The following is a 6755-nucleotide window of genomic DNA, read 5'->3' on the forward strand; positions in this document are numbered from 1 at the left end:
TTGATGTTCTTCAACTTTCCATCCTCTATAATCTCACTGAGAAGTTTATCAATGAGAGCAATAGCTTGTTGTGACTTCTTCTTGGGAGTCATCTTCTTTTTCTTTGGAGTTAATTTCTTTGCTGGGGGCCTCATTGCCTGTTGCTTCTGTCTTGTCCTCTTTGGTGTAGGAGAAGGTGCCGGTGAAGGTTTTCTTTTCCTTTCAACTCTCCTAAATACAACAGGTATGTCACTTTCTGAAGAAGTTCCAATCAGTGAAAGATGAGTTTCTGGTTGAAGTGCTTCCAACTCATTTTCAGTTATACCGGTTTGTTTTAGCACATCTTCTTTAATAGCTTGTGCCTGTCGAGTTCCTTTTCTAACAGTTGCCTCAACCTTCTTAACTCTTTTCCTTGATTGAATTTGGCTTTCTATAGTTTCAGCACTACCAAATACTTTTTCTTCCGGTTCCTTAGGAGCTTCCAGGAGGGATTTTGCATAGGTTTCTATTGTGTTGTCATCAATCTCATACCCCATTTTAGTAACCCAGATGGTTCTAGTGATAAATGCCTCCATCCAAATTTCATCTTTCTTTATTACAAAACAGATTTCTTTTTGGTACTTGTCCACAATAGCTTGTGATAGCCTTACTCTTGTTTTCATTCAAACCTTTAGTGCTTGAAAGTGCTCATTTATGGTTTTCTCCCTGTTTTCTCCTATATTGTTCAGCAATTCTGATAGTTGTTTTCCTACCGGTATATCAAATCCAAAATCTTTGGCACCAATACCGGGTACTTGTTTGGTTATGTATAGCATCAGAAAAACAAGTAGGTTTCCAAATCTGAATGTTCCTTTCTTTTCCCTTTTGATCTTTCCTAGATTGTCTATTAGCTCATCTTTAAGCCATTCACATATGTCTATCCTTGCATTATCATTTACCATATCATAGGCACTCTTAATACATAGGCTAGAAACTGAGTTTAACCTATTTGCATGTGTAGCCTTGTAACCTAAGATCATACTGATAAATCTGATATTTACATCCTTTACATTGTTTACCCTTAGTAATCTCTTATCAAATGTTGCACCGGTTAGGCTTGTCACTAGGTCATTTGAGACCTTCTTAGTTTTGTCAGGTCTGCTGCCGGTGGAGGGTAACCCTATTACTGCTTTTACTACTTCTTTTGTGATCTTGTGAATAGAGTCTAACCAGACAAATTCACTATGCACCCTTCTTAGCACAATCCTTATGATATCCTTGGGGAAATCTGGGATACTAAGAATTTCAGTGAAACCTAGGGTTTCTATTATCTTGTGTTAAGGTTTGACATTTCCGGATTCATCACAGATTACAGTCTCATACATATTTTTAATTTCATCATCACCTAGTTCATCAATATGACAATGTATGTACATTCTAGGGTCTTCAAAATATACTACTCCTTTAGGGATTTGGGAGAATGCACCTATGTTATCATCTTTCTTAGCAATTTCGGGAACTAGCTGAAAAACGGGTCTAGGTCACTTAACAACCTCAACAACAGTAGGGTTTGCAATAAATTTAGGAGTGGGTGAAGATGCCATAGCTGTAAATACCTCAATCTGCCTTAAGGATGAATGCTTTGATGGATTGCTTCACTTCTTCGCTTGGAATACCTTTGCTCGGGAATTTTCGCGCTCTCAAAGATTTGAATGCTCAGTGAATGAAAAAGGGCAAAAACACTTGCTTTATAATGTTATTTTCACCAACTACCACATTTAATGCTTTCCAGTTAAGTTACAACTTAACTCATTTGCCGGTATAGAAGTAATTTCAACTTCTCACCATCAACCGAGGGAATAATAGCATGTATTTCATTTGTTGCTAAACCCTCAAAGAATTTTTCTTCAATTTGATGAGGAGTCTCCTACTGGTGGAGTGCTACTTTGTTCTGCCGGTGGAGGAGTAATCAGATCTATATTCTGATCTGACTTTCTGATCCATTGTTTTGAAAATTCTTGCTTTACCTCTTCAACTTTTTCTTTACCTTTCAAACTAGGACCTTTGTTATTTGCCAATGATGCCTTACTTCTGCAAAATTTAACAATATGTCCAATTTTGTTACGGGCATAACAAGTCACATTGTTCTTTTGAATAGCTTTCCCATATCCTATGCCGGTATGTGTTCTGCATTCATTAGATAAGTGCCCAAATCTTCCACAAACATAACATCTCACATTCATTCTGCAATTTTTTGAATTATGACCAACTTTGTTGTATTTAGAACATTGACCGGTGGGTGTATTAGTGTTCTGATAATTTCTAGATCTATATTGATTTGCTTTATGACCATACTTGTTACAATTAAAGCGTTTGCCATTAAATTTATAAGCATTTGGTTGCCTTACTGGTTTGTTATGATCATGTGTGTTTGCAGTACTAGAGCTTTCACCAACTTCAAAGCCAAGGCCATTAGTGTCACCATTAGGTTTCTGATTCTTTAGCATGTCACCAAGTTCTTCTGAGCTTTTCTTGAATTTCTCCTTGTGTTGATTTGTAGTAGCCAGTTCTCTTTCCAAGATTCCTTTCTGTCTCATGTGCTCATTTGTGTCATTTTGTGTATGCAACAGATCTGCCTTCAACATATTATTTTCATGACTAAGTCTTGTGTTTTCATTTTCAGCATCATTTAGTCTTCTGACCAAGTCTTCTTCATTATTTTTCCTATCTTCAATTTCTTTGCAAAATCTCATAGTCATATCCTGGATCTCATTCTGTGTTGTACTAATCTCTTGTCTTAGCTTGTTTACCAGATCATTAAGAGTTTCCTTTTTATCATTCTCATTCTGCATCTTTTCACAAATTTCTCTTCTTTTATTTCTTGCAATGGTAAGATTTTCTTGAAGTGCTTGAATGATATCCTAAGCAGCCTTTAGATCATCTTCAAGTTTGATATTTTTCAACTTTTCTGCATCATAGTCTGAAAGAGCTGTTTTCGATTGTTCTCTCAAGTTTTCCATCTCTACTGGTGTCAAGATCTTCCTCAAGTTGTTAGGCTTATGAAAATAGAGGACCAAGCTCTGATACCAATTGTTAGGATTCCCAAAGATATTGAGAGGGGAGGGATGAATCAGTATCTAACCGGTTAATGAATTTACTTGAATTAAAAAATGTAAAGCATATCAATACTGTGTACTGATAAACCAAATATAATGCAGCAAACAAGAATAACAACAGACACATGAAAAGCACACCATAACACAGTATTTTAACGAGGAAACCTGGTGTGGGATAAACCTCGGTGGGATTTGTGACCCACAATATTCACTTACTAGCCAATAAGGGAATATTACTGTTTTACAAGAGGGGCCTGCACATGCAGGAAGGCCAAGTGCCTAGAGCTCACTGCTCAATTACAAAGGAAGTCACACTGACTTACAAAAGTGGATTATACAAATCCAATGTCTTGTACTGCTTCAAATTAGTATCTGCTATGCCAAATCTAGTACCAGTTTTAGCTCTGCTTCATACATAAACCCTTAACCTATAATTCACAAATTAGGTTTGCTTAATTTCGCCTATCATATTCTTACTAAATGTTCTACAATGATCTCATACATATATGAGTCATATTACAACTCACCATGTCGGCTTACAATCATTTTACAATTAATTACAAAATGTATTATCAACAAAATTCTTGTCGGCCAGAGTGCCGGTATCCATCCTTTCATTGCTGGTGTTCTGTGTGCCGGTGCCGGTATATTTGTCTTGCTGGTATCATATGATTGCAAGGTTGCCATCAATGACAAAACCTTCAATCACCTACAATTTCTCATTGGAGTTTGCATTTGCCAACACTAAATTCTAATGTTCTAATTGATTTTATGTCATTTATAGTTTACTAGATTGATCTAAAATGACCACGGGTTATTATGTCCATGGGTTATTTTGACCACAGGATATTCTGTCCATGGGTTATTATGACCCTGGGTTATTTTGTCTTTGGGTTATTATGACAGGGTTATTATGTCCAGGGTTATTTTCGTCGGGTTATTATGTCTGGATACCTCACCGTTACACAATCTGCAATACCAAAGATGTTTCTAGTGCCTCTCAGCAACAACACACTTCACACATCATCAACAATTAGATTTTTCTTTTTCAGTCTCAAACATCTTCCATATCTTCATCATTCAATTCATCCTCTTATTTATATTGTCTTCGAGAAACATAATCTTCTAAGTCGACCAAGATAGAGATTTGAAATAAGTCAACACTAAACATTCTGGTGGTTGGGAGGTAGACCATACCACAACACACATCATTAGTCAGATCAACATGTTACATCCATCTCAAATTTTGGACCAAATCATGACCAACATGCTACACAAATGTCGTTACTCATCCTCAAATTTCGGACCTAATCCAACTCAAAATAGCACTACCCAACTTAGCAAAAAATAAGAATGAAACCAAGATACTCATGAATACAATCAATCAACACCATATCTAGTAAATATAGAAATCCACATTACCATCAAACATAATATCAACAGTAACACATCTTCTAGAGAACCGAAGATTCTAAGAACACAACTTTCGGATCACCAACTGCAAAACCATATGTTGACATCAATGCAAACCATCAACATCACATTTGTAACAATATCCCCTTTTGTTATTGATGGCAACATCCATCAACAACAAACACATAACTCTCTCTAGGAAATCACGATCATCAGATCAACATGCATTTCTCCCCCTTTGACATCAAGGAAAAAGGCGGGCATAACTCCTATGAAACTCACTCCAGCTCCCCCTAAGAGGAAGTGCCCAAACATTAGTCTAGATAAGAATATACAAGCAATTTACATGACCAGTGCACATCCAAATATACATCAATTCAAATTAAGAGGGAGTAATTACCCTAACTTCTACCGAAGATACTCAAAAGTATTTTTACACAATGCCTTTGTGAAGATATCTGCAATCTTCTCTTTTGGAGGTACATATTCAAGCTTTACTTCATTATCCAACACCTTTTCCCTCAATAAGTGACATCGAATAGATATATGCTTTGTTTTGGAATGTTGTATTGAATTATTAGAAAATTTTATTGCACTAGTGTTATCACACATAATTGAGATGGGTTCATTAAGTATTACACCAATATCCTTCAATGTTCGCTTCATCCATAGAATTTGTGTACAACATGAAGATGCTGCAATTTATTTTGCTTCAGTTGTAGATAAAGACATAAAATCCTGCTTCTTACTTGATGAAGCAACCAACCGAGAGCCAAGAAAGAATGCTCCATCGCTTGTGCTTTTCTTTTTATCAACACTTCCGACCTAATCTGCATTTTTATAGGTTGTAAGAGTAAAATCTGAATTTCTAGGATACCACAAACCAAACTCTTTTGTTCCTTTTAACTATATGAAAAATATTTTTATTGCCACAACATATGATTCTTTTGGTTCTTGCTAAAATCTAGCTACCAAACAAACTGCATACATGATATCTGGTATGGTAGCAGTCAAATATAACGGTCCTCCAATCATTGATTTGTACTGACTTGCATCAGCTTTAGGGGATTCATCATCTTTAGTTAACTTGCATCTGGTGATCATAGGTATACACACCAGTTTAGAATATTCAACTCAAACTTCTTCAACAATCCCTTAATGTATTTAGACTGAGAAATGAAATTTCCTTTTCTATTCTGATTTACTTGCAAACCAAGTTCAAGAAATTTAACTCACTGATCATGAACATCTCAAATTCCTTCTGTGTCTCATTAGCAAACTTTCTATACATACCTTCATTTCCTCCAAATATTATGCCATCAACATAAACTAAAATAATTAAGGTTTTATATAGGTCAGTCTTGAAATATAAGTTGTTGTCACCAGATCCCTTCTAAAACATTTGATCAACCAAATACTTATCTAGCCTTCCATACCAAGCTCTAGGAGCTTGTTTCAATCCATACAAGGTCTTCTTCAATCTGCAAACAATGTTCAAATCATCTTCCAACTTAAATACTTCTAGTTATTCAATGTAGACTTCTTATTTCAACTCTCCATTCAAAAATGTTGACTTTACCTCCATCTGATAAACCTTGAAATATTTAAAAGCTGTAAAAGCCAAAAATATCTTGATAGTATCCATCTGAGCAACAAGAGTGTATGTCTCCTCAAATTCAATGCCCTCAACCTGTGAGTAACCTTTACAAACCAACCTTTCTTTATTTCTCACAACTTTTCCATCCTCATCCAGCTTGTTCTGGAATACCCATTTTGTTCCAATTACATTCTTATCTGCTAGTCTATGAGCTAGTTCCCATGTCTGATTTTTCTCAATCTGATCCAACTCTTCTCTCATTGCCTTTATCCAATTTTGATCATTGCAAGCTTCTTCTATCGATTTCGGTTCAATCTCAAATAGTAAACATAACAGATCTTGTTCTTGAGTTGTTTTGTTTCTTGTGATAATTCCTTTGTTTTTATCTCCAATAATTTGGTATACTGAATGATTCTTCTAAACATATCTTAGGGTTTTAGATGTAGATACTGGAGCATCCCAAGTTTCCTTTTCTTCTCTAATTTTATCTTCCCTTTTTCTATCAGCAGATTCATCAGATTTATATACTGCCAATTTTTCAGAGTCTTTAGAAATGTCTTCATCAACCTTCACATTTGCACTTTCAACAATCTTGTTCAGTCTTTTGTTGTAACATCGGTATGCCTTGCTCCTTGTAGAATATCCTAGGAATATGCCTTCATCTGCTCTGC

Source organism: Cryptomeria japonica, chromosome 6, assembly GCF_030272615.1.
Source record: "Cryptomeria japonica chromosome 6, Sugi_1.0, whole genome shotgun sequence".
Lineage (NCBI taxonomy): Eukaryota > Viridiplantae > Streptophyta > Pinopsida > Cupressales > Cupressaceae > Cryptomeria > Cryptomeria japonica.